Genomic DNA, 26,711 nt, shown 5'->3' with positions numbered 1-26,711 from the left:
TAAATCCCATTGCATTGCCCTGCACAGCTGAGCTAATGTCAGATTACATACAGGTGGGCTTCGGCCCACACTGCATGCCCCAGTCAGACTCGAGTTTTTAATACATAGACACAAGCAGGTACAAATCCCTAATGTGAAGTCCCTGTGGACCCACAGCATGGGTGGCTGCCTGGAACCCACCGGCGGTACATAACTATATCCCATTGCAGTGCCCTGGACAGCAGAGCTAATGTCAGATTACATACAGGTGGGCTTCGGCCCACACTGCATGCCCTAGTCAGACTGGGTAAATATTTTTTGGGCCATGTATGTGGAACACCGCGATGGGAACACTTAGTGCACCCATAGTATGCACCGACCCCTGTAATACTCCTGTAGCTAAGGTATACGCACACCCCGCTAACAGTTATGTTGCAGAAGTCTAGGGAGACCCTATTAACACTTCTGTAGTTACAGTATAGACGGACCCCAGTTACATTTCAGTAGCTGTAGTATAGGCAGAGCACAGTATCAGTTACATTTCAGTAGTAACGGTATCGACAGACCCCTGTAACATTTCCGTAACAGCAGGATAGGCATAGCCCAGTATTAGTGGGATTTCAGTAGTAACAGTATAGACAGATTGACAACACCTAAGTGGAAAAGCTAGTATTTTCTAAGACAAGAGAGGGGCATTTGATTGCAATGAAGGTACTGAAAGTCTGCACTCCTTCTCATCTCAAGCTGGAAAATGGAAAGGCTACATTCGTATGGTTTCCGTTGTCCATTTCATTTATAGCAGTATTGACAGACCCCAGTAACATTTCAGTTCCAGCAGTGCAGACAGACCCCAGTAACATTTCAGTAGTATCATTAGGGACAGGCCCCAGTAGCATTTCTGTAGTAACAGTATAGACAGACCCCAATAACATTTCAGTAGTAGTAACAGTATAGACACACCCCTTTAACATTTCTGTTGCAGCAGTGTAGGCTGAGCCCAGTAACATTTCATTTGCAGCAGTAATGACAGAGTGCAGTAACTTTTCAGTTGTAGTAATAGTATAGACAGACACCATTAACATTTAGGTTGAAGCAGTATGGGCAAAGCTGCAGATTCACATTTCCCTGGCAGCAGTGTAGGGAGAGCATTTTTTTTTTTTAACATTTCAGTAGTAGCAGTATCGTCAGACCCCAGTAACATTAACGTAGAAGCAGTATGGATAAAGCAGCAGATTCACAATTCACTTGCAGCAGTGTAGGGAGAGTATAGCATTTGTAACATTTCAGTAGTAGCAGTATAGTCAGACCCCAGTAACATTAACGTAGAAGCAGTATGGACAAGGCAGCAGATTCACAATTCCCTTGCAGCAGTGTAGGGAGAGTACAGCAATTCAAACATTTCAGTAGTAGCAGTATAGTCAGACCCCAGTAACATTAACGTAGAAGCAGTATGGACAAAGCAGCAGATTGACAATTGTCTTGCAGCAGTGTAGGGAGCGTACAGCTTTTGTTACATTTCAGTAGTAGCAGTATAGTCAGACCCCAGTAACGGTTACGTAGAAGCAGTATGGGCAAAGCAGCAGAAAAACATTTTCCTGGCAGCAGTGTAGGGAGAGTACAGCATTTGTAACATTTCAGTAGTAGCAGTATAGTCAGACCCCAGTAACATTTATATACAAGCAGTATGGACAAAGCAGCAGATTCACATTTCCCTTGCAGCAGTGTAGGGAGAGCACAGCATTTGTAACATTTCAGTAGTAGCATTATAGACAGGCCCCAGTAACATTTATGTAGAAGCAATATGGGCAAAGCAGCAGAAAAACATTTCCCTGGCAGCAGTGTAGGGAAAGCATAGTATTTGTAACATTTCAGTAGTAGCAGTATAGTCAGACCCCAGTAACATTTACGTACAAGCAGTATGGACAAAGTAGCAGATTCACATTTCCCTTGCAGCAGTGTAGGGAGAGCACAGCATTTGGAACATTTCAGTAGTAGCAGTATAGACAGGCCCCAGTAACATATACGTAGAAGCAGTATGGGCAAAGCAGCAGAAAAACATTTCCCATTGCAGTGCCCTGGACAGCAGAGCTAATGTCAGATTACATACAGGTGGGCTTCGGCCCACACTGCATGCCCTAGTCAGACTGGGTAAATATTTTTTGGGCCATGTACGTGGAACACCGCGATGGGAACACTTAGTGCACCCATAGTATGCACCGACCCCTGTAATACTCCTGTAGCTAAGGTATACGCACACCCCGCTAACAGTTATGTTGCAGAAGTCTAGGGAGACCCTATTAACACTTCTGTAGTTACAGTATAGATGGACCCCAGTTACATTTCAGTAGCTGTAGTATAGGCAGAGCACAGTATCAGTTACATTTCAGTAGTAACGGTATCGACAGACCCCTGTAACATTTCCGTAACAGCAGGATAGGCATAGCCCAGTATTAGTGGGATTTCAGTAGTAACAGTATAGACAGATTGACAACACCTAAGTGGAAAAGCTAGTATTTTCTAAGACAAGAGAGGGGCATTTGATTGCAATGAAGGTACTGAAAGTCTGCACTCCTTCTCATCTCAAGCTGGAAAATGGAAAGGCTACATTCGTATGGTTTCCGTTGTCCATTTCATTTATAGCAGTATTGACAGACCCCAGTAACATTTCAGTTCCAGCAGTGCAGACAGACCCCAGTAACATTTCAGTAGTATCATTAGGGACAGGCCCCAGTAGCATTTCTGTAGTAACAGTATAGACAGACCCCAATAACATTTCAGTAGTAGTAACAGTATAGACATTATTAGGGCATTATAGACAGGCCCCAGTAACATTTATGTAGAAGCAATATGGGCAAAGCAGCAGAAAAACATTTCCCTGGCAGCAGTGTAGGGAAAGCATAGTATTTGTAACATTTAGGTAGTAGCAGTATAGTCAGACCCCAGTAACATTTACGTACAAGCAGTATGGACAAAGTAGCAGATTCACATTTCCCTTGCAGCAGTGTAGGGAGAGCACAGCATTTGGAACATTTCAGTAGTAGCAGTATAGACAGGCCCCAGTAACATATACGTAGAAGCAGTATGGGCAAAGCAGCAGAAAAACATTTCCCTGGCAGCAGTGTAGGGAGAGCTTAGTATTTGTAACATTTCAGTAGTAGCAGTATAGACAGGCCCCAGTAACATTTACATAGAAGCAGTATGGGCCAAGCAGCAGAAAAACATTTTCCTGGCAGCAGTGTAGGGAGAGTACAGCATTTGTAACATTTCAGTAGTAGCAGTATAGACAGGCCCCAGTGACATTTACGTAGAAGCAGTATGGGCAAAGCAGCAGAAAAAATTTTCCCTGGCAGCAGTGTAGGGAAAGCATAGTATTTGTAACATTTCAGTAGTAGCAGTATAGTCAGACCCCAGTAACATTTACGTAGAAGCAGTATGGGCAGAGCCCAGTATTAGTTACATTTCTGTTATAGCAGTATAGACATGCCCCACTAACATTTCTGTTGAAGCAGTATGGGCAAAGCCCAGTATTAGTAAAATTACAGTAGTAACAGTATACGCCAACCAAGGTAACATTTCAGGAGCAGAAGTATCGGCAGAATGAAGTTACATTTCTGTTGCTGAAGTATAGTCAGACCCCTGTAGCATTACTGTGGCAGAAATATAGGTAGGCAGAACAGAGTTACATTTCTGTAGCAAAACTGTAGGCCAACCCCAGACACAGTGGTGTAGCATGAGTGCAGGCGAAGCCCATAAAAATTACTTTGATTACATTGTAGGCGAGGGCTCGAAAAATTGGTGTACCGACAGTACAAATGTACCCCACAAAAAATTGCCCATGTCCAACCCAGAGGGCAGGTGAAACCCATTAATCGCTTAGCGCACTGTGGCTTAATTTTTACCTAGGCCTGGAGGCAACCCAGTCAAAATAAAAATTGGTTCAGGTGGAAGTTTCAATGCTTTAATGAGAATTGAAACTGATAAATATTATTTTGAAAAGTTATGAGCCTTTTGGACCACAGAAAAATTGCCAGTCCGGGGTGATTACGTCAGGTTTCAGGAGGAGGAGGACGAATATCATACACAGATTGACAAAGCTCTTTAGGTACTGCTGCTGTCTGCTGGTGGAGAAGAGAAGTCTGGGGAAATCCAGGCTTTGTTCATCTTTATGAGTGTAAGCCTGTCGGCGCTGTCAGTTGACAGGCGGGTACGCTTGTCCGTGATGATTCCCCCAGCTCCACTAAACACCCTCTCTGACAAGACGCTAGCCGAAGGGCAAGCCAGCACCTCCAGGGCATACAGCGCGAGTTCAGGCCACGTGTCCAGCTTTGACACCCAGTAGCTGTACGGAGCAGAGGCGTCACAGAGGACGGTGGTATGATCGGCTACGTACTCCCTCACCATCTTCTTACAGTGCTCCCTCCGACTCTGCCTTGACTGGGGAGGTGTGACACAGTCTTGCTGGGGAGCCATAAAGCTGGCAAAGGCCTTGGAGAGTGTTTCCCTTCCTGCGCTGAACATGCTGCCTGATCTCTGCACCTCCCCTTCTACTTGGCCCTCTGAACTGCGCCTTCTGCCACTAGCGCTGTCGGATGGGAAGTTTACCATCAGTTTGTCCACCAGGGCCCTGTGGTATTGCATCACTCTCAAACCCCTTTCCTCTTCGGGAATGAGAGTGGAAAGGTTCTCCTTATACCGTGGGTCGAGCAGTGTGTACACCCAGTAATCCGTAGTGGCCAGAATGCGTCAAATGCGAGGGTCACGAGAAAGGCATGCTAACATAAAGTCAGCCATGTGTGCCAGGATACCTGTACGCAACATATGGCTGTCCTCACTCAGAAGATCACTTTGAGGATCCTCCTCCTCCTCCTCAGGCCATACACGCTGAATGGATGAGAGGCAAGCAGCATGGGTACCCTCTGCAGTGGGCCCAGCTGTCTCTTCCTCCTCAGGCTCCTCCCCTTCCTCCTCCTCCTCCTCCACGCGCTGAGATATAGACATGAGGGTGCTCTGACTATCCAGTGACATACTCTCTTCCCCCACCTCCGTTTCCGCCTGCAAAGCATCAGCCTTTATGCTTTGCAGGGAACTTCTCAACATGCATAGCAGGGGAATGGTGACGCTAATGATTGAAGCATCACCGCTCACCATCAGGGTGGACTCCTCAAAGTTTCCAAGGACCTGGCAGATATCTGCCATCCAGGCCCACTCCTCTGTAAAGAATTGAGGAGGCTGACTCCCACTTCGCCGCCCATGTTGGAGTTGGTATTCCACTATAGCTCTACGCTGCTCATACAGCCGGGACAACATGTGAAGCGTAGAGTTTCACTGTGTGGGCACGTGGCAAAGCAGTCGGTGCACTGGCAGATTAACCCGATGTTGCAGGGTGCGCAGGGTGGCAGTGTCCGTGTTGGACTTGCGGAAATGTGCGCTGACCTGGCGCACCTTTCCGAGGAGCTCTGACAAGTGTGGGTAGCCTTTCAGAAACCGCTGAACCACCAAATTAAAGACGTGGGCCAGGCATGGCATGTGTGTGAGGCTGCCGAGCTGCAGAGCCGCCACCAGGTTACGGCCGTTGTCACACACGACCATGCCCGGTTGGAGGCTCAGTGGCGAAAGCCAGCGGTCGGTCTGCTCTGTCAGACTGTGCAACAGTTCATGGGCCGTGTGCCTCTTCTCTCCTAAGCTGAGTAGTTTCAGCACGGCCTGCTGACGCTTGCCCACCGCTGTGCTGCCATGCCGCACAACACCGACTGCTGGCGACGTGCTGCTGCTGACAAGTCTTGATTACAAGGTAGAGGTTACGTTGGAGGAGGAGGAGGAGGAAGGTTTAGTGGAGGTGGCATACACCACCGCAGATACCAGCACCGATCTGGGGCCCGCAATTCTGGGGGTGGGTAGTACATGAGTGGTCCCAGGCTCTGACCCGGTCCCTGCCTCCACTAAATTCACGCAATATGCCGTCAGGGAGATATAGTGGCCCTGCTCGCCTGTGCTTGTCCATGTGTCCGTTGTTAAGTGGACCTTGCCAGTAACCGAGTTGGTGAGGGCGCGTACAATGTTGCGTGAGACGTGGTCGTGCAGGGCTGGGACGGCACACCATGAAAAATAGCGGCGACTGGGGATAGAGTAGCGCGGGGCTGCCGCCGCCATCATGTTTTTGAGTGCCTCAGTTTCCAGCAGCCTGTAGGGGAGCATCTCCAGGCTGATCAATTTGGCTATGTGGACATTTAAAGCTTGAGCGTGTGGGTGTGTGGCGGCGTATTTGCGCTTTCGCTCCAACGATTCGATGCTGCGCTGAGAGACATTGCTGGATGGGGCCGAGGACAGCGGAGGTGAGGGTGTGGGTCCAGGCCAGGAGACGGTCGTGCCTGTGTCCTGAGAGGTGGGTTGGATCTTAGTGGCAGATTGGGGCCCAGGGGAAGAGGCAGTGGTGCAAGCTGGAGGCGGTGAACGGCCTTCGTCCCACCTTGTGGGGTGCTTGGCCATCATGTGCCTGCGCATGCTGGTGGTGGTGAGGCTGGTGGTGGTGGCTCCCCAGCTGATCTTGGCATGACAAAGGTTGCACACCACTGTTCGTCGGTCGTCCGCCGTCTCAGTGAAAAACTGCCACACCTTTGAGCACCTTGGCCTCTGCACGGTGGCTTGGCGCGAGGGGGTGCTTTGGGAAACAGTTGGTGCATTATTTGCTCTTGCCCTGCCTGTACCCCTGCCCACCCTACTGCCTCTTCCAACCTGTCCTGCAGCTGCAGTTGCCTCCCCCTCTGAAGACCTGTCCCCAGTTGGCTTATCACACCAGGTGGGGTCAGTCACCTCATCGTCCAGCGGCTCTTCCTCTGAATCCTCTGTGCGCTCCTCCCTCGGACTTACTGCCCTTACTACTACCTCACTGATAGACAACTGTGTCTCATTGTCATCGTCCTCCTCACCCACTGAAAGCTCTTGAGACAGTTGCCGGAAGTCCCCAGCCTCATCCCCCTGTCCCCGGGAACTTTCCAAAGGTTGAGCATCGGTCACGACAAACTCCTCTGGTGGGAGAGGAACCCGAGAACAGTTCCTGGGAGTCTGCCTGCTCATAAGAATGTGTCATTTTCATGGAGGGAGGAGGTTGGGAGGAAGGAGGAGCAGCAGCCAAAGGATTCAGAGTTGCAGCAGTGGACGGCGTAGAAGACTGGGTGGTCGATAGATTGCTGGATGCACTTTCTGCCATCCACGACAGGACCTGCTCACACTGCTCGGTTTTTAATAAAGGTCTACGACGTGGACCCAAAAATTGTGATATGAAGCTGGGGACCCCAGAAACTGTCCTCTCTCCTACTCCCGCAGCAGCCGGCTGCAATTCACCTGGACCAGGAACTCAGCCTATGCCCACACCCTCACGTGGAACTCCGTGTCCTTGACCGCGACCGCGTCCACGTCCTCTACCCCTACCCCTCAGCATGGTGGATTAAGAATTGAGCAGAGACAGAGCGGTGTAAAAATGTTTGTGAATTATTGCCGCACAGTTGGTGGCTGCCAGTGGTAATGAAGCCAGAGATAAATTATAAGTAAGGCTGCACGCAGGCCTTGCTGTGCACTATGCAGTTTGGATGGACGTGAAGTCCCACAGGCTACGCAGGCAAATGCACTGGGTCACCGGTAGCCGTAAAAAGGATTTCTTTTTAAAATGTCCTTTTTTTTCTATGCAATGCAGGCTGAGACTATGCAGTGTGTATTGCACTTTCAATCTCTGGGTGTCTGACACACCCCACACACTTCTGAGGCAGCTGGCATATAACACAGAGCGGTGTAAAAAATTTGTGGTTTCTTGGTGTACACTTAGAGGCAGACAGCGCTGACGTAAAGCTAAGTGCGGACAGAAAAATATTTAAATGAAGGCTGCACGCAGGCTCTGCTGTGCACTATGCAGTTTGGATGGACGTGAAGTCCCACAGGCCACGCAGGCAAATGCACTGGGTCACCGGTAGCTGTAAAAAGGATTTCTTTTTTAAATTTCCTTTTTTTTCTATGCAATGCAGGCTGAGGCTATGCAGTGTGTATTGCACTTTCAATCTATGGGTGTCTGACACACCGTACATTTCTGAGGCAGCTGGCGTATAACACAGAGCGGTGTAAAAAAATTGTGGTTTCTTGGCGTACACTTAGAGGCAGACAGCGCTGACGTAACGCTAAGTGCGGACAGAAAAATATTTAAATGAAGGCTGCACGCAGGATCTGCTGTGCAATACTGAGGTACCACAACTCCCAGCAACCACGGAGTTAAATGCACACGGTCACAGGTTGCCCTAAGAAGGACCGTTGGGGTCCTTGTAGACAGGATTCTACACTACCACTGTCCCTGCCTGACCAATACTGCCCCTATACTCAAGTACAGACTGCAGCCTGAGAACGCTATAGCCTGCACGCCCGATATACATAAAAAAAAATACTACAAAAGTGCTCACAGCAGCCACAACAGTAATGCACTAGGTGAGCTGTGGCCCTAAGAAGGACCATTGTGGTTCTTGTAGACAGGATTCCACACTACCACTGTCCCTGCCTCACCAATACTTCCCCTATACTACGTAGTACAGACTGCAGCCTGAGAACGCTATAGCTGTAATGGGGCTGCACGCCCGATATACATTAAAAAAAAGTTCAAAACTGCTCCCAGCACCCACAGCAGTAGTGCACCAGGTGAGCTGTGGCCCTAAGAAGGACCGTTGTGGTTCTTGAAGACGCTAACACTATCCCTATAGCAGCAGCAGCAGCACTTTCCCTAATCTCTCTTAGCTTGTGTCTGTGTCAAACCGCGGGCGGGGCTGATTTAAATACTCGTGGGTCACTTGATCTCGCCAGCCACTCACTGCAGCCACACTACCACTGTCCCTGCCTCACCAATACTTCCCCTATACTACGTAGTACAGACTGCAGCCTGAAAACGCTATAGCTGTAATGGGGCTGCACGCCCGATATACATTTAAAAAAAAGTTCAAAACTGATCCCAGCACCCACAGCAGTAGTGCACTAGGTGAGCTGTGGCCCTAAGAAGGACCGTTGTGGTTCTTGAAGACGCTAACACTATCCCTATAGCAGCAGCAGCAGCAGCACTTTCCCTGATCTCTCTTAGCGTGTGTCTGTGTCAAACCGCGAGCGGGGCTGATTTAAATACTCGGGGGTCACTTGATCTCGCCAGCCACTCACTGCAGGGGGGTGGGATAGGGCTGGAACGTCACAGGAGGAAGTTGTAATGCCTTCCCTGTGTTTCTATTGGCCAGAAAAGGGCGCAAATTTCTCAGGGAAGGAAATGTAATTGAGTCGAGTGCCGCGTGGTGCTCATCTCGAGTAATGAGCATCTTGAACATCCTAATGCTCGAACGAGCATCAAGCTCAGACGAGTGCGCTCGCTCATCTCTAGTTAAGTTTGAAAAGTCCGAGAAGAAAAAAAAAACTGTTCATGTGCAGCTACGCTCTGTCGCAGCGAGCATAGTGGCGCCTACGGATGTGTTTTTCCTATGAAAGAAAATAATGGTTGTTTTTTAGAGATGAGCGAGCCTACTCGGCCACGCCCCTTTTTCGCCCGAGCGCCGCGATTTTCGAGTACTTCCGTACTCGGGCGAAAGGATTCGGGGGGCGCCGTGGGTGAGTGGGGTGTTGCAGCGGGGAGTGGGGGGGAGAGGGAGAGAGAGAGGGCTCCCGCCTGTTCCCCGCTGCTACCCCCCACGCCACCACGCCTCCCTCCGCCCCCCGGCGCCCCCCGAATCTTTTCACCCAAGTACTGAAGTACTCGAAAATCGCGGTGCTCGATCGAGTAATTACTCGAAACGAGTATACTCGCTCATCTCTATTGTTTATTCTTATCGTTCAAAAAGTATTTCAGTAAGCAGCAATAAAACAGTTGTATTCACTTTCTATGTCTTCGAGTGCTTTTCTTTTCCTTTAACCGGTCAGTGGGTTGCTGACCAAATCTATCAACAGTTATAATACACAAGGACAAAACAGACAAACAAGGGGGAGGAGGTTAAAGGGTGGGGGGGGGGGGAAGGTATTGTGCTGGGGGGATCGGCCCATGGTATAGATCCTGTTTCAGTAGTGAGTGGCACCCGGTCTCTACTGTCTCATGGTCGAATTCCTGTATAATTTACAGCCGACCTGAGTTCACCCAATTTTTGAAGTTCTCAGTAGACCTGAAGGTAATTCAGGTCTGCCAGGTATTATAAAATTTTTCCTGGGTGTCACTCTCTCCCGCCCCCATCTTGTCGAAGCGCATGAGGTCGTTCAGTTCCTCCACCTACATAGCTCTTGATGGTGGTGTAGTGGATTTGCATAGTCTGGGGATAACTCTTCTGGTGGCGAGTATGAAAAATCTCAAGATGCCTCTCTTAATATTTTTAATTGAACCTGGGAGGACTGTGAGCAGAGCCATCTCCTGTGTTAGGTTTAATTACGTCTTGCAGATATGGTTGTATATTTCCATTGTTTCCCTCCAGATGTCTGTTACTCCTGGGTAGCTCCACCATATATGGGACATGGTACCTATGTCTGCGTTGCATCGCCAACAATTAGGTGATGTCTGGGGATAAATTTTGTGAAGGTGATCGGGAGTTCTATACCATCTGGATAGAATTTTAAAGTTCAGGTCTTGCGCTTTGCAAGCTGGAGACATTTTGTGGCAGAGGATCTAGGCTCTCTCCCAGTCCTCCTTTGGTAAAGTGCGTCCCAAGTCCCTCTCCCAGGCCTCTATGTAGGCTGGCCTCTGGACCTCCATTTCCAGAATCAGCATCACCTTGTATAAGGATGAAATCATGTGCCCCTGAGGGGAAGCTGACATGGCTATTTGTTCAAAGTGTGTAAGGGATTTTAAAAGATTCACCCTGGGGGCCAGGGACACCACGAACGCCCTCAGCTGAAAATATTGTAGCCAAGAGCCAGGGCGAGTTCCCCTCCCTCCCGTGATCTCTGTCAGTGACTTTAAACTCGAGTCTGACATCTCATCTCTGATTCTTGGTAGTGGCGTTGTTTGAAGACCTAATATTGTAGGCTCGATTAGTAATTAGAGATGAGTGAACGTACTCGTCCGAGCTTGATGCTCGCTCGAGTATTAGGGTACTCGAGATGCTCGTTACTCGAGACGAGCACCATGCGGTACTCGAGTCAATTCCATTTCCTTCCCTGCATGTTTTGCGCCATTCTCGGGCCAATAGACATGCAGGGAAGGCATTACAACTTCCTCCTGTGACGTTCCAGCCCTATCCCACCCCCCTGCAGTGAGTGGCTGGTGACTGCCGAGTATTTAAAGCAGTCCCGCCCGCTGCTCGCCTCAGACACACGCTGGCAGAGATTAGGGAGGGTGTTGCTGCTGCTATAGTTAGAGTGTTGGCGTCTTCAAGAACCCCAATGGTCCTTCTTAGGGCCACATCTTACCGTGTGCATTACTGTTGTGGCTGCTGGGAGAAGTTTTGCACAATTTTTTTTTTCATCTTGGGCTGTGCAGACTATTGCGTTCTCAGTCTGCAGCCAATTATACAGAGTATACAGGCAGTACTGGTGAGGCAGGGACAGTGGTAGTGTGTAATCCTGTCAACAAGTACGCCAAAAAAGCTCCTTCTTAGGGCTACCTGTGACCGTGTGCATTACTGTTGTGGCTGCTGGGAGCAGTTTTGCACATTTTTTTTTCATCTTGGCCTGTGCAGACTATTGGGTTCTCAGTCTGCAGCCAATTATACAGAGTATAGGGGCAGTACTGGTTAGGCAGGGACAGTGGTAGTGTAGAATCCTATCAACAAGTACCCCAAAAAGGCTTCTTCTTAGGGCTACCTGTCACCATGCGCATTACTGTTGTGGCTGCTGGGAGTTGTAGTGGCTCACTATTAGCCAGCTAGGCCTTTCTGCAGCCTAGCGTATAATTTTTTCGGCCTACAGTGTGCGTTACATAACCGCTGTGATCCTCCAAGTGCAGGCCAATAATTGCCTAATTTTTTACACTGCTCTGTGCGTCCCGTCAACTTCACGCACAGCGTACGGCCACAGCCGCTGATAGAGGGAAAGACATATACACGCTATCCAGTATGCTGTTTTTTTCAATAAAATCTGAAAAAAAACCTCCTCCTTAGGGCTACCTGTGACCGTGTGCATTACTGTTGTGGCTGCTGGGAGCTGTAGTGGCTCACTATTAGCCAGCTAGGCCTTTCTGCAGCCTAGCGTATAATTTTTTCGGCCTACAGTGTGCGTTACATAACCGCTGTGATCTTCCAAGAGCAGGCCAATAATTGCATAATTATTCAGACCACTCTGTCTGCTCTGTTCGTAATACACCATGCTGAGGGGTAGGGGTAGGCCTAGAGGACGTGGCCGTGGACGCGGGGGGCGAGGATGCGGAGGTCCAAGTGAGGGTGTGGGCACAGGCCAAGTTCCTGGTCCAGGTGAATCGCAGCCGGCTGCTGCGGTATTAGGAGAGAGGCAAGTTTCTGGGGTCCCCAGCTTCATATCACAATTTTTGGGTCCATGTGGAAGACCTTTATTACAAAATGAGCAGTGTGAGCAGGTCCTGTCGTGGATAGCAGAAAATGCATCCAGCAATGTATCGACCACCCATTCTTCTACGCCGTCCCCTGCTGCAACTCTGAATCCTCTGGCTGCTGCTCCTCCTTCCTCCCAGCCTCCTCACTCCATGAAAATGACACATTCTGATGAGCAGAAAGACTCCCAGGAACTGTTCTCGGGCCCCTGCCTTGATTGGGAAAAAATGGTTCCTCTCTCACCAGAGGAGTTTGTCATGACCGATGCCCAACCTTTGGAAAGTTCCCGGGGTCCGGGTGATGAGGCTGGGGACTTCCGGCAACTGTCTCAAGAGCTTTCAGTGGGTGAGGAGGTTGATGATGATGAGACACAGTTGTCTATCAGTGAGGTAGTAGTAAGGGCAGTAAGTCCGAGGGAGGAGCGCACAGAGGATTCGGAGGAAGAGCCGCTGGACGATGAGGTGACTGACTCCACCTGGTTCGCTAAGCCAACTGAGGAGAGGTCTTCAGAGAGGGAGGCAAGTGCAGCAGCAGGACAGGTTGGAAGAGGCAGTGGAGTGGGCAGGGGTAGAGGCAGGGCCAGAGCGAAGACTCCCCCAACTGTTTCCCAAAGCAATCCCTTGCGCCACCCACCCTGCAGAGGCCTAGGTCTTCAAAGGTGTGGATGTTTTCAGTGAGACCGCGGACGACCGACGAACAGTGGTGTGCAACCTGTGTCGCGCCAAGATCAGCCGGGGAGCCACCAGTTCCAACCTCACCACCACCAGCATGCGCAGGCATATGATGGCCAAGCACCCCACAAGGTAGGACGAAGGCCATTCACCGACTCTGGGTCGCACCACTGCCTCTCCCCCTGTGCCCCAACCTGCCAATCAAATCCAACCCCCCTCTCAGGACACAGGCACGAGCGCCTCCCGGCCTGCACCCGCACCCTCACCTCTGCTGTCCTCGGCCCCATCCAGCAATGTCTCTCAGCGTGTATCCAACTGTCGCTAGCGCAAGCGTTGATGCGCAAGTGTTGGAGCGCAAGCACAAATACGCCGCCACGCACCCGCACGCTCAAGCATTGAACGTGCACATAGCCAAATTGATCAGCCTGGAGATGCTGCCGTACAGGCTTGTGGAAACGGAGACTTTCAAAAACATGATGGCGGCGGCGGTCCCGCGTTACTCGGTCCCCAGTCGCCACTATTTTTCCTGGTGTGCCGTCCCAGCCCTACACCAGCACATCTCCCGCAACATCAATCGTGCCCTCATCAACGCGGTTACTGGGAAGGTCCACTTAACCATGGACACGTGGACAAGTACTGGCGGGCAGGGCCACTATATCTCCCTGACGGCACATTGGGTGAATTTGCTGGAGGCTGGGACTGAGTCAGAGCCTGGGACCGCACACGTCCTACCCAGCAGCACAGCAGTGGGCAAGCGTCAGCAGGCTGTGCTGAAACTACTCAGCCTAGGTGACAAGAGGCACACGGCCCCCGGGCTGTTGCAGCATCTGACTAAGCAGACCGACCTCCGGCTTTCGCCGCTGAGCCTGCAACCGGGCATGGTCGTGTGTGACAATAGCCGTAACCTGGTGGCGGTTCTGCAGCTCTGCAGCCCCACACACATGCCATGCCTGGCCCACGTCTTTAATCTGGTGGTTCAGCGGTTTCTGAAAGACTACCCGCACTTGTCAGACCTGCTCGGCAAGGTGCACCGCGTCTGCACACATTCTCGCAAGTCCACCACGGACACTGCCAGCCTGCGCACCCTGCAACATCGGTTTAATCTGCCAGAGCACCGGCTGCTGTGCGACGTGCCCACACGGTGGAATTCTACGCTCCACGTGTTGGCCAGGCTGTATGAGCAGCGTAGAGCAATCGTGGAATACCAACTCCAACATGGGCGGCATAGTGGGAGTCAGCCTCCTCAGTTCTTTACCGTGGAGTGGGCCTGGATGGCTGACATCTGCCAGGTCCTCGGAAACTTTGAGGAGTCTACCCAGATGGTGAGTGGCCATGCTGCAATCATTAGCGTCACCATTCCTCTGCTATGCCTGCTGAGAAGTTCACTGCAAAGCATAAAGGCTGACGGAACAGGAGACGGGGAAGAGAGTATGTCGCTTGATAGTCAGAGCACCCTCATGTCTATATCTCAGCGCGTTTTGGAGGAGGAGGATGAGGAGGGGGAGGAGCAGGAGGAGGGGGAAGAGACAGCTGGACCCACTGCAGAGGGTACCCATGCTGCTTGCTTCCCATCTGTTCAGCGTGTATGGCGTGTGGACGAGGAGGAGGAGGAGGAGGAGAATCCTGAAAGTGATCTTCCTAGTGAGGACAGCAATGTGTTGCATACTGGTACCCTGGCACACATGGCTGACTTCATGTTAGGCTGCCTTTCTCGTGACCCTCGCGTTAGACGCATTCTGGCCACTACGGATTACTGGGTGTACACCCTTCTCGACCCCTGGTATAAGGAGAACCTTTCGACTCTCATTCCCGAAGAGGAAAGGGGTTCGAGAGTGATGCCATACCACAGGGCCCTGATGGACAAACTGATGGTAAACTTCCCATCTGACAGCGCTAGCAGCAGAAGGCGCAGTTCAGAGGGCCAAGTAGCAGGGGAGGCGCGGAGATCAGGCAGCATGTTCAGCGCAGGAAGGGAAACATTCTCCAAGGCCTTTGCCAGCTTTATGGCTCCCCAGCAAGACTGCGTCACCACTCCCCAGTCAAGGCTAAGTTGGAGGGAGCACTGTAAAAAGATGGTGAGGGAGTACGTAGCTGATCATACCACCGTCCTCCGTAATGCCTCTGCTTCATACAACTATTGTCAAAGCTGGACACGAGGCACGAACTTGCGCTGTATGCCCTGGAGGTGCTGGCTTGCCCTGCCACTAGCGTCTTGTCAGAGAGGCTGTTTAGTGCAGCTGGGGGAATCATCACGGACAAGTGTACCCGCCTGTCAACTGCCAGTGCCAACATGCTTACACTCATAAAGATGAACAAAGCCTGGATTTCCCCAGACTTCTCTTCTGCACCGGCGGCGAGCAGCGGAACTTAAAGATTCTTTTCGCTGCAACCGCAGATAAAAGCACTCCCCTCTATATCACCGGTTAAACGGTGCATTTAGCTTTGTCAATCTGTCTCTGGCATTAGTCCTCCTCCTGCTACTTCTCCAGAAACAACATGTCATCGCTCTAAACGGCCAATTTTTTTGTGGCCCAAAAGGCTCATCTACATCTACCAAATTTTTTAACTATTTTTCTAAGTTTTAAAAGTATTGAGACTGTAACATGAGCCAATTTTTTCAACAGGGCTGCCTCCAGGCTCTGTTACAAATTAAGCAACGGTGAGCTATATCTTTAAAAAAATGTTTATGGGTTTCACCTGCCCTTTTGGTTGATAAATTTTTCAGAGGTACACTTGTACTCTTGGTACACTAATTTTTGGGGCCCACGCCTACACTCTTATCGAACTAATTTTTCCGGCCTTCGCCTACGCTCATGATATCCCAATGTTTCAGAGGTTGGCCTACACTATTACTACAGACATTTTACTGGGGTCTGCCTGCCTGCCTGCCTATACTTCTGCTACAAGAAAGTTACAGGGGTCTGCCTATACTGCTGCCACTTGAATGTTACAGGGCTCTGCCTATACTTCTGCCACTTAAATCTTACAGGGGTCTTCCTATACTGCTGCCTCAAGGATGTTACTGGGGTCTGCCTATACTGCTGCCCCGTTTATTTTACTGGGGTTTGCCTATACTGCTGCCACAAGGATGTTACTGAGGTCTGCCAATACTGCTGCCACGTAAATGTTACAGGGGTCTGCCTATACTTCTGCTACAGAAATGTCACTGGGATCTGTCTATAGTGTTACTACAAAAAAGTTACAGGGGTCTGCGTATACTTCTACCACAGAAATGGTGCTGGGGTCTGCCTATACTGCTGCTACAGAACTGATACTGGGGTATGCCTATACTGCTGCCACATGAATGTTACTGGGGTCTGCCTATGTTTCTGCCACATAAGTGTTAAAGCGGTTTGCCTATACTTCTGCTACAAGAATGTTACTGGGGTCTGCCTATAATTCTGCCACGTAAATGTTACAGGGGGTCTGCGTATACTTCTGCTACAAAAATGGTACTGGGGTCTGCCTATGCTTCTGCTACATAAATGTTTCAGGGGTCTGGTTATATTGCTGCAACAGAAATGTTACTGGGGTCTGCCTATACTTCTACTACAGACATGTTACAGGGGTCTGCCTATGCTTCTGCTACATAAATGTTACAGGGGTCTGCTTATACTGCTGCTACAGAAATATTACAGGGGTCTGCCTATACTGCTGCTACAGAAATGTTACAGGGGTCTGCCTATACTGCTGCTACATAACTGTTATTGGGGTCTGCCTATACTGCTGCCACTTAAATGTTACAGGAGTCTGCCTATATTTCTGCTACAAGAATGTTACTGGGGTCTGCCTATACTTCTGCCATGTAAATGTTACAGGGGTCTGCCTATACTGTTACTACAGAAATGTTAATGGGGTCTCCCTAGACTTCCGCAACATAAATGTTACTGGGGTCAGCTTATACCTTTGCTACAGGAATATTACAGGAGTCTGTGTATACTATGGGTGCACTACGTCTTCCCATTGCAGTGTTCTACCTATCTGCCCCCCCCCAAAAAAAACAGACTGACTAGGCTAACATGAATTTCCTCTCATGTAACCTCAGCTATCCGGGGCACTGCAATGGGATTTCTTTATGTACCATCTGTGTGTTCCTGCTAGCCACCCATGCTGTGGGTGCACACAGACTTGCCATAGCGGAGTTGTACCTGCCTGGCACTTTAAAAAAAAAAAACAGAATGTCTAGGGCATGGACTGTGGGCCGCAGCCAACATGTATTTCCTCTCACGTAACCTCAGCTATCCGGGGCACTGCAATGGGATTTCTTTATGTACCGTCTGTGGGTTCCTGCTAGCCACCTATGCTGCGGGTGCACACAGACTTGCCATAGCGGAGTTGTACCTGTCTGTCCCCAAAACACTGACAGACTTGTGTAGGGTGCAGAATGCAGATGGTTTACCCCTTGCGTTGTCGGTGAGGTATCCGACACCCAAACAGAATGAGTAGTGTGTGGACACATGGAGTCCCCATTGCTATGTCACTCGCAGCACCTTGGGCCACACAAGATATTTTGTTTTTTGCATCCGTTTTTATTGATAATTTCCAATATATGACAGACATGTAATACATGAAAGGAATACAAACAACTTGGTCAGATGAAAAGGGACTACTAGTTCTATGTCAGGTCGAAGCCAAGTAGTCCTGCTAATAAGCTTAACAGTGAACTTATTAAACATGGTTGGGGTGACTCACAGACAAGACGTACAGGTTGGGGGGAGAAAAGAGGGGGGAGGGAGGGGGATAGCTAATGGATTCATACAGTAAGCAAAATCCTATAAGTTAGCGCTTCTGATCAGTGTGTGAGTAATGCCCGGCTGGGGTGCTCGGTCTCCGCCTCGTCCCACCTCCAAGCACAGACTGGGCGTAACCGCCTCATCTGTCTCTCCCGGACAAGACAATGATAGGACTACAGCTCAAGGCGCAATCTACAGCAAGGGCCCCATAGTTCCAGGACTTTGTCATGGTTACCTTTGGACCAGCTAGAGAGTTCCTCCAAGTTGCAGGACAAATCCATTCTATCTCTCCATTGAGATATTGAGGGAGGTAGTTTTTGCATCCATAAAGAGGGGATAAGTGCCTTTGCTGCGTCAATTGCCTGTGCCAATAGTTTCTGCTTTAAAGGGTGAAAGCACCCAGATGGTCTCCATAGAAAGATAATCTCCGGGGTCAGTGTAAAATTACGTGCTAGCTTCCTAAGATTTCTCTCCACTTCGTGCCAGAAGGGCATCAAGATCTGGCATTTCCACCAAATGTGTAAGTAAGAGCCTGTGCCCGTCCCACATCTCCAGCATTTATCGCATGTAGTTAGTTTGTGGTCAAAGAGCCACTGGGGTGTCCTGTACCATCTAACAAGTAGTTTGTAATGGGCCTCCTGTGAGAGAATGCATTGGGACAGGCCATATGCCAACTTCAAGATTAATTGGATGTCAGAGGGAGATAAAGTGATATGTAGTTCCTTCTCCCAAGAGGAGAGGAATGCGGGCTTCGAAGTTAGAGATGGTGAAATAAAGTGCTTCCGAAGGAAAGCTATTTTCCTGTGGTTAGGTCTGTTCTCATCCACTGTTTTCTCAAAAGCAGTGAGAGGTCTTGTGGAAGGATGTGTCTTAAGAAAGTCCCCAATTATTCCTCTTACATGCGCTAAATGTAAAAATGACATAGGCTGGTCGGGCAGAAGGGAATGTACAGTTTCACTCGGGCACAGGTGGGCCATAGCCTGTAACTCCCTAATGGGTCTGTTCTTGAATTTAGCCCAAATCTTACTGAGGCATGGGTCTGAAGGGGTCCATATAAGGCTAGGCAGCAAGCACAGGGGAACGATTGGGGAGGGCGTTGGAGCCAAAGTCTCCCTTCATAGATCCTAAGTCTCGCATGGCCCCCGCAGGAGGGGGTTGAATTTCTTATTTCTGTAGAGATTTTCCCTAGGGAATCACAGATCTTCCACCAGGGAAGCTCTGTAGATCTCACCGACTAAGTGCTGCAGTAGTGGGTCTCTTGTAGGAGTGGTCAACTCCAGCCAGTAGCTGAGGTGAGATGCTAAGTAGAAATCGTGGATGCAAGGCAGGCCAACCCCCCCCCCCCTTCTTCTCTTCTCCGTATTATAAGGCTATACGCTAACCTTGGTCTTTTCAATCTCCATATGAAATTAGTGAATAATGAGCGAAGGGTATGGAATAAAATGCGGGGAAGATAGATCGGAAAGGTTCGGATCTGGTACAGGATTATTGGGAAGATATAGGATTTTAGTATGTTTTTCCTTCCGAACCACGAGATATATGGGCGGTCGTAGCTCTGTAAGAGGGTCTTTATTTTAGTAATAAGCGGAGGAAAATTGAAGAGATACAAATCCCCAGTTTTCTTTGTGAGTTTTATGCCAAGGAAGTCAATTGCAGAATTGGACCAGGAGAATAGAGAACCCGTCATCAAATTTTTACAGCGTATAGTAGGGATAGAGACATTTAACACCGTCGATTTGTTAAAATTAATTTTAAAATTAGACACGGTCCCAAACTGTTCCAAGCTGCGGGTGAGCTTGGGAAGGCCCTTCTCTGGATTGGTAATAAGGAATATGATATCATCCGCAAATGCTGCTGTCGGCAGTTCATGACTCCCTACTGAGAGGCCTCGTATCTCCTGGTCCAACCTAATACACTGGAGCAGGGGTTCCAAGGCTAGAATAAAGAGGGTGGAGGAGAGAGGACAGCCCTGGCGCGTGCCATTCTTTATATCGAATGGCGGCGATAGGGTATTATTGATTTTCAGTCTGGCGTAGGGTTCGGAATATAATGAAAAGATAGCTGTGACAAAGACAGGAGGAAAGTTGAAGTAGAAGAGAACAGAGTTCATGTATAGCCAATCAACCCTGTCGAAAGCCTTTTCAGCATCTGTGCTTACTAAGGCCAGGGGTAGTCCTTTCAATTGGGCATGGTACATTGCGTGGAGGATGCGTGCACAATTGTCTCTTCCCTCTCTGCCTCTTACAAAGCCTGCCTGCTCTCTGTTTATTAAGTTTGGGATGAAAGATTCTATTCGTTTCGCGAGAAGTTTGGCCCAAATGTCTAGATTAATTAAAGAGATGGGCCTATAGCTGCCACACATCTCCGGATCTTTATTATCCTTATGGATGAGGGTGATGTGTGCTTCTGTTTTGGAAGTTTGCCGCCCTGGAGGAGAGAATAGAAGACCTCGGTTAGGCGGGATACTAAAGGGGAGCGGAAGGTTTTATAATAAATGAGTGGAAGGCCATCTGGGCCGGGGCTATTTCTGGGGGGAGAAGAGTCTAATGCTTTCTCTACCTCCGATTCCGTTACCGGAACCAGTAGTGAGTTTGCCTCCTTCTCGTCTAGCCCGGGTATTTGTAGGTTTTTTAGGAAGTGGTTGATTTGCTTTCTAGTATTACTAATATTACTAATATCTTCTTGGGGTGCACGTGGGCGCAGGTTGTACAGCTGAGAGTAATATTTCTGGAATTCGATAGCTATGTCCAGGGTGGACGAGACTCGCGAACCCAACTGGAATTAAATTGAGTTTATATGGTTTTTAGAGTCGGCTTTCTTAATCAATGCAGACATGTATTTACTGCCGCGGTTCCCCTGAACAAAGACCACGTGTTTAAGGTGGAGGCATTTCTTATTAAATCTCGACTCAAGGCAGAGTTTTAGTTCTTTTCTAAGGGCGGTCAGCTTAGAAAGATTTTCTTTGGAGGTGGAAAGCTTGGTGACATATTCTAGTTTGACAATCTGTTTCAAGCGCTCATCTATATCTTTTTGTTGTATTTTTTTCTTCCTAGAGCCGAGCGCGATCAAAATGCCTCTTATGAAGGCCTTATGCGCCTCCCAGACCAGAGGTGCTGTTTGGACTTTGTTCATGTTTAGGTTAAAGAATTCTTCTAGGAGTTTGGAGAGGGAGGCCTTGTCCTCCGCAGAGTCTAGGAGTGAATCGTTAAGTCGCCATCTCCATTCCCGATGGTCGTTACATAGTGGGAGGAGGTGTTTGCTGGGACCGAGGCTGACCCAGGGCCCGCTCACATACTTCCCACACCGAGTATTGCTGCATTGTGGAGATGTGTAGAAGTGTTGGGCTGGCAGCGGACTCCCCTTTATGCCCACGTTTGCAGCTCCTGACAGAGGTGGCAAAGGATTGGAATGAAGATGGAACGTCAATCTATTATCAATTCTCAACAGCATTGTGGGCAATCGCCCCCCCCCACTTTCAAAGAGGGTCGCTGCCTGGCCCTGCAAACCCTTTGCAGTGTGTGCCTCTGGTTCCTCCTCATCGCAGACGCACGTGGAAATAGACATGAGGGTGGTGTGGCTATGACGCCAGTGTGTGGCATGAGGGCAGCTGAAGGCTGCGCAGGGACACTTTTGTATGCGCTGCGGGCGCAGGGTCGTGCGGGGCGGTTGGGCAGCATGTAACCCAGGAGAAGAGGCAGCGGTGTGTCCCGCAGGCAGTGATTGTTAATTTGCTTGGTCGGAGGTAGTGTGGTGCTTAGCTAAGGTGTGCCTTGCTAATGAGGGTTTGTCCGAAGTAAAAATTGTTGGGGGGGGGCCCACTCTTGCCGCTATTGTGGCTTAATAGTGAGACCTGGGAACCTGAGATGCAGCCCTCCATGTTGCCCCTCGCCTGCCCTATCCGTATCTGTGTCGTTTCCATCACTTTCGTAGGTTTTGAAGATTTGCACCAATGAAAACCTTAGCGAGCATCAGTCATATACAAAAATGCTCGAGTCGCCCATTGACTTCAATGGGGTTCGTTACTCGAAACGAACTCTCGAGCATCGCGGAAAGCTTGACTCAAGCAACGAGCACCCGAGCATTTTGGTGCTCGCTCATCTCTATTAGTGATGCTTTGAATTGTGGATTGGTTAACAGGGGGGTTAGGGGGCCCGAGATTGATACCAGACCATTTTTTGGAGCGAATTCTGACCAGGTCCTGAGTAGTTGGCTTATGAATGGGGATATGTTAGGAATTGAGTCTATGTGTCAGTCATATACAAAAATGCTCGAGTCGCCCATTGACTTCAATGGGGTTCGTTACTCGAAACAAACTCTTGAGCATCGCGGAAAGCTCGACTCGAGCAACGAGCACCCGAGCGTTTTGGTGCTCGCTCATCTCTATTAGTGATGCTTTGAATTGTGGATTGGTTAACAGGGGGGTTAGGGGGCCCGGATTGAGACCAGACCATTTTTTGGAGCGAATTCTGACCAGGTCCTGAGTAGTTGGCTTATGAATGGGGATATATTAGGAATTGAGTCTATGTGTCTGGATGGGATCCACGCCGCCCCCTGTAATGTTCCAGGCACCTGTATGTGTTCTGCGGTGACCCATAGTTTGTGGTTTTCCTCTCTGGTGAGGTCTATTACACAGTTTGCTATACAGGCTTTATAGTAGAGGGTAAAGTTGGGCAATCCCAGGCCACCTTTCTCTTTTTGTCTGGTGAGAAGTGGGAGACGCATGCGTGGCTTCCTTCCCCTCCATATGAACGCTGTGATGAGGGTTCGGAGACGTTTTAAGAAGTAACCTGGTAGTTTCACTGGGACCATCTGGCACAGGTAAAGAAGTTTGGCAGGGAGTCCATTTTAACTACATTAACTCTTCCGCTCCAGGACAGAAACAGCGTTTTCCATTTATTGAAGTCTCTTTCCAATTCTGCCAAGTAGGGGAGAAAGTTTAGTTTGAATGCCTGTGTGGTGTCAGTCGGGAGCTGAATTCCCAGGTATTTTATTGAGGGGTGTTTCCATCGGAAGGGAAACTGGGCCTCCAATTGTGATGCCTCGGTCTGCGGCAACGTCACGTTCAGGACTTCCGATTTTTGTGTGTTTACTTTGTAGTTACTTATACTTCCAAAACGTTTGAACTCCTGTAGTACTACTGGGATCCCGACTCGCGGGTTGGAGAAGTATAGTAGGAGGTCATCGGCAAAAAGTGCCATCTTGTGTTCAATGTCTCCAGTCCAGGTACCTCTAATTGCGTCATTCTGGCGTATCGCGTTTGCTAGTGATTCCATTCTTAGAACGTATAGGAACGGGGATAGGGGGCACCCCTGCCTTGTCCCATTTGATATTTTGAAGGCATCTGACAGGGAGCCGTTGACCCTGATCTTAGCTGTGGGGTTTCGGCATAAGGCCATAATCCGGTCTTTCGTTTTCTCTCTCACTCCTATTTTGTCTAGCGTGGCCGAGAGGAAGTGCCAACTGACCCGGTCGAATGCCTTCTCTGCGTTGACCGCCAGGAGACATAGGGGCCTGTTGGTGGCTTTTGCTCTGGCTATCAGCGATAGTGATTTTACCGTATTGTCCCTAGCCTCTCTGCCTGGGATAAACCCTACCTGTTCCCCGTGGATCAAGTGCAGGATAATATTTTGGAGGCGTGAGGCGATCAATTTTGCAAAGAGTTTTATATCGATGTTAAGGAGGGAGATTGGCCTGTAGCTGCCGCAGACCGAGGCGTCTTTACTTGGTTTGGGAATGACTGTAATGTGGGCCATTAAGGTTTGTGCTGGGAAGGGACACTCTCGTTCCACCGCGCTGAGGGCTCTGATAATCAGAGGAGAAATCTTCTCTCGAAAGACCTTGTAAAACCTGGCTGTGAAACCATCGGATCCCGGGCTCTTGCCCACTTTTAGGTCTTTGATAATATTCTCGAGTTCCGACGCGTTGAAGTCTTCGTCTAGGTTTTCTGCTTGTTTATCAAGCACAGTGCTGTACTTTGCATAGTGGCTGTACTCGGTACTGCAGCTCAGTCCTATTCACTTAACTGGGATGCAGTTGCAGTGAGCTGAAAAATCATGTGCAGCCATTACAAAAAGTACAAAACTACGTTTGGTAAACGATGAAGGGTATGTGGCACTTCATCAGCAGTTGGATCCCCAACAAACTGATAACAACGGGATTATCCCAAGACAAACTTTATCACTAATCCATAGAATATATGATATAGTCTGATCAGTGGGGGTCTCACCTGTGGATAGGTGCTAAAAGTCTATCCTGGGATAACCCCTTTAATGGCCTATTCTGAAGAAACCCCTTTAAGGAAAAGTTGAACTTTAATAAATTCACTCCCATATAATCTAGGACAGCGGGTGAAAATCTACAGAATTTGTAACTTTCAGGACTTGCTAGCAGTTTCAGTTTTGCAACAGGAGAGCCACAGTTGGGACCACTGATTTTGGGCATGTCCAGAGGCCTTTTTTCTTGTCTTATTCTGCTTTCGTTACCTTTCTTATTTAGTATTTGTTATAAACTTAACAGTGTACTGGAAATGTACTCACCGATACCTCTTTTATGACAATCTGGACAAATTTCTGAATCTGTGTCATTCATTTTTCAGTCTGCATAAAAATAAGAAGAAATGACTAGTATATTCTAGTCAACTACAAAATGCCCTAATGTATCATTCTGTACTGTTCTGCTACACCTGAACATGGAATTGATATAAAGTACTAATCCAATGATATTTACATAAGGCTCATTGATTGCTTTTCCCCATTGACGTGTATGTAAATGTTAGTATCATTAGTTTTGTAATATTCTTTCATTACATTTTTATTGGTTTTACCTCTGTAAATCAAGCTTGAAGTGCAGCCCTTCTGCAATCTACTGCTTGTCGTCAGGCTATGTGAGTAAAAAAATGTTAGCCTTACCCTCCAATTAGGTTTTTTAAGAAAACCGCTCCTAAAAAACAAGTATTTTCCTAAAACACTTATTAGTTTCTGATAAATCACGCGCATTTGTGACATAAAATAGATTTCCAGTTCAATACAATTTTCCACTATTAAGTGTAACTGAGCTAAGATGTCGGGTTCTTTACCCCTTAACACTACAGGACGTAAGTTTATGTCCTGTGGATGGTGTAGGATCAGAAGCTGAGCCCCCAACACCCAGCAGCTGGAACCTGCTGTAAGTGATAGGCGGCCTCCCACTGCACCAGCAGGGATAGCTAATAACATCGATCCCCGCTGCTAACCTCCTATGTAGATCACTGCATGTAAATGGTTAACAGAGGGAGCACGCACCACATCATCGTCCCTCTGTGATGCATTGCCATGGCAACAGGATGCCAGATTCCGGTGTCCCAGCGTGCCATTACCTATATTAAGCAATAAGTCATTGTAGTTCAGAAGTCCTGCAATGCATAGCTTTTACAGTTCAAGTCCCCTATAGGGACATAAAAAAATGTAAAAAGAAAATAAACAATTTTTGTCCACTTTTCTCTATTTGTATCAATATATTTTTTTTTTTAAAGTCCCACATATTTGGTATTATCGTATCCATAACGACCTGTACAATACATTGAACACATTATTTATCCTGCACATCAAAAACTGTAGAAAAAAACCCTAAAAAACAATCAAAATGCATTTTTCTTCATTTTATCCTCCAAAAAAACGCAATAAAAGGGATTTTAAAAAAAACGTGTGTACCCCAAAATGGTAGCAATTACAACTACAGCTCGTCATGCAAAGAACAAGCCCTCACAGAGCTCCGTCCACAGAAAAATGCAAGAGGTATGCAACTTTGACTGCAACAATGTAGAAAAAATAATACTTTCCAAAAAAGGGTTTTTATTGTGCAAAAGTGGAAAAACATAAAAAAATAAATTAATAATTTTGGTATCGTCATAATTATACCGACCTGCAGAAAAAATGCATCATGTCATTTAACGCTGTAAAAAAAGAAAAAAAAGAACAACAGCAGAACTGATGTTTTCTCTCTTTGTTCTAAAAAAAATAATACAAGTTATACAATGCATTATATGTACCCAAAAGTGGTACCAATAAAAACTACAGTTCACCATGCAAAAAATAAACCCTCATACGGCCATATTGACGGAAAAAACAAGAGTTATGGCTTTTGAAAAATGGAGATGAAAATCAAAAAAAATCATTGCATCTTTTGGACCAAAGTAGGCCACGTCCTTAAGGGGATAATGTTGGCTTGTTAATAGAACACACATGAGCACAGTTACATATAAATCATATTTACTAATCATGATATACTTGTAATAAATAATACTTACATGCATGCAGATCAGGCATGGGGTACTGTCTGTGTTTGAACCTTTAGTGCTCTGAAACCAGATTTGAGAGGTATTTATACCTGCACCATTTTTACTTCCTCATCGTGTCTTGGGTAGAATCCCTAGTGAATGCCAATGCTTCTTGAGGAAGTACATCAAAAAAATATCCAGCATGCAGCCACACCTAGATATACAGTCAGATAAGGGAGCTGTCATACACTGAAGGGATTTTCTCTCTAAGAGATCTATCCTAACACTACAAGTCTATTTCTAAATTGTTAAAGAGGTACTCAGGTATCAGCAGGCAAATGTTATTCATTGTATAATGAAATGTTATACAACTTTCTAGTTTACATTTTCAAGATCTCTGCTTGCAGTTGTAAGGGGGGAACATAAGGGGTTAAGTACTGTAATCCCTTTTGATGTGCCTACCTGTACATGATTAGACTTCTCTATGTTCAAAGACCTTCAGAGACAGAGGTCACATGATTATTTACTGGGATTTTGACGGCTAAGGGGTGATCAAATAACTATGTATAAATACATGAGG

General features: G+C 48.1%; 1 long non-coding RNA gene across 1 annotated transcript in view; it reads right to left on the bottom strand.

Annotated features, from left to right (window-relative positions):
- LOC136624845 (uncharacterized) overlaps window positions 1-26,265 on the bottom strand; it is a 33,852-nt gene extending 7,587 nt beyond the window's left edge. Inside the window, exons 1-2 of the long non-coding RNA XR_010792456.1 lie at window positions 26,162-26,265; window positions 24,414-24,473 (exon numbers count right to left, since the gene is read on the bottom strand). This is a non-coding gene — a long non-coding RNA (uncharacterized lncRNA). The remainder of the gene's footprint in view (window positions 1-24,413; window positions 24,474-26,161) is intronic.
- Between the last annotated feature and the right edge of the window lie 446 nt (window positions 26,266-26,711).

Source organism: Eleutherodactylus coqui, chromosome 4 (assembly GCF_035609145.1).
Source record: "Eleutherodactylus coqui strain aEleCoq1 chromosome 4, aEleCoq1.hap1, whole genome shotgun sequence".
NCBI lineage: Eukaryota > Metazoa > Chordata > Amphibia > Anura > Eleutherodactylidae > Eleutherodactylus > Eleutherodactylus coqui.
Note: the sequence above shows the minus strand (reverse complement) of the source record. Positions and strands in the feature narration are given on the sequence as shown.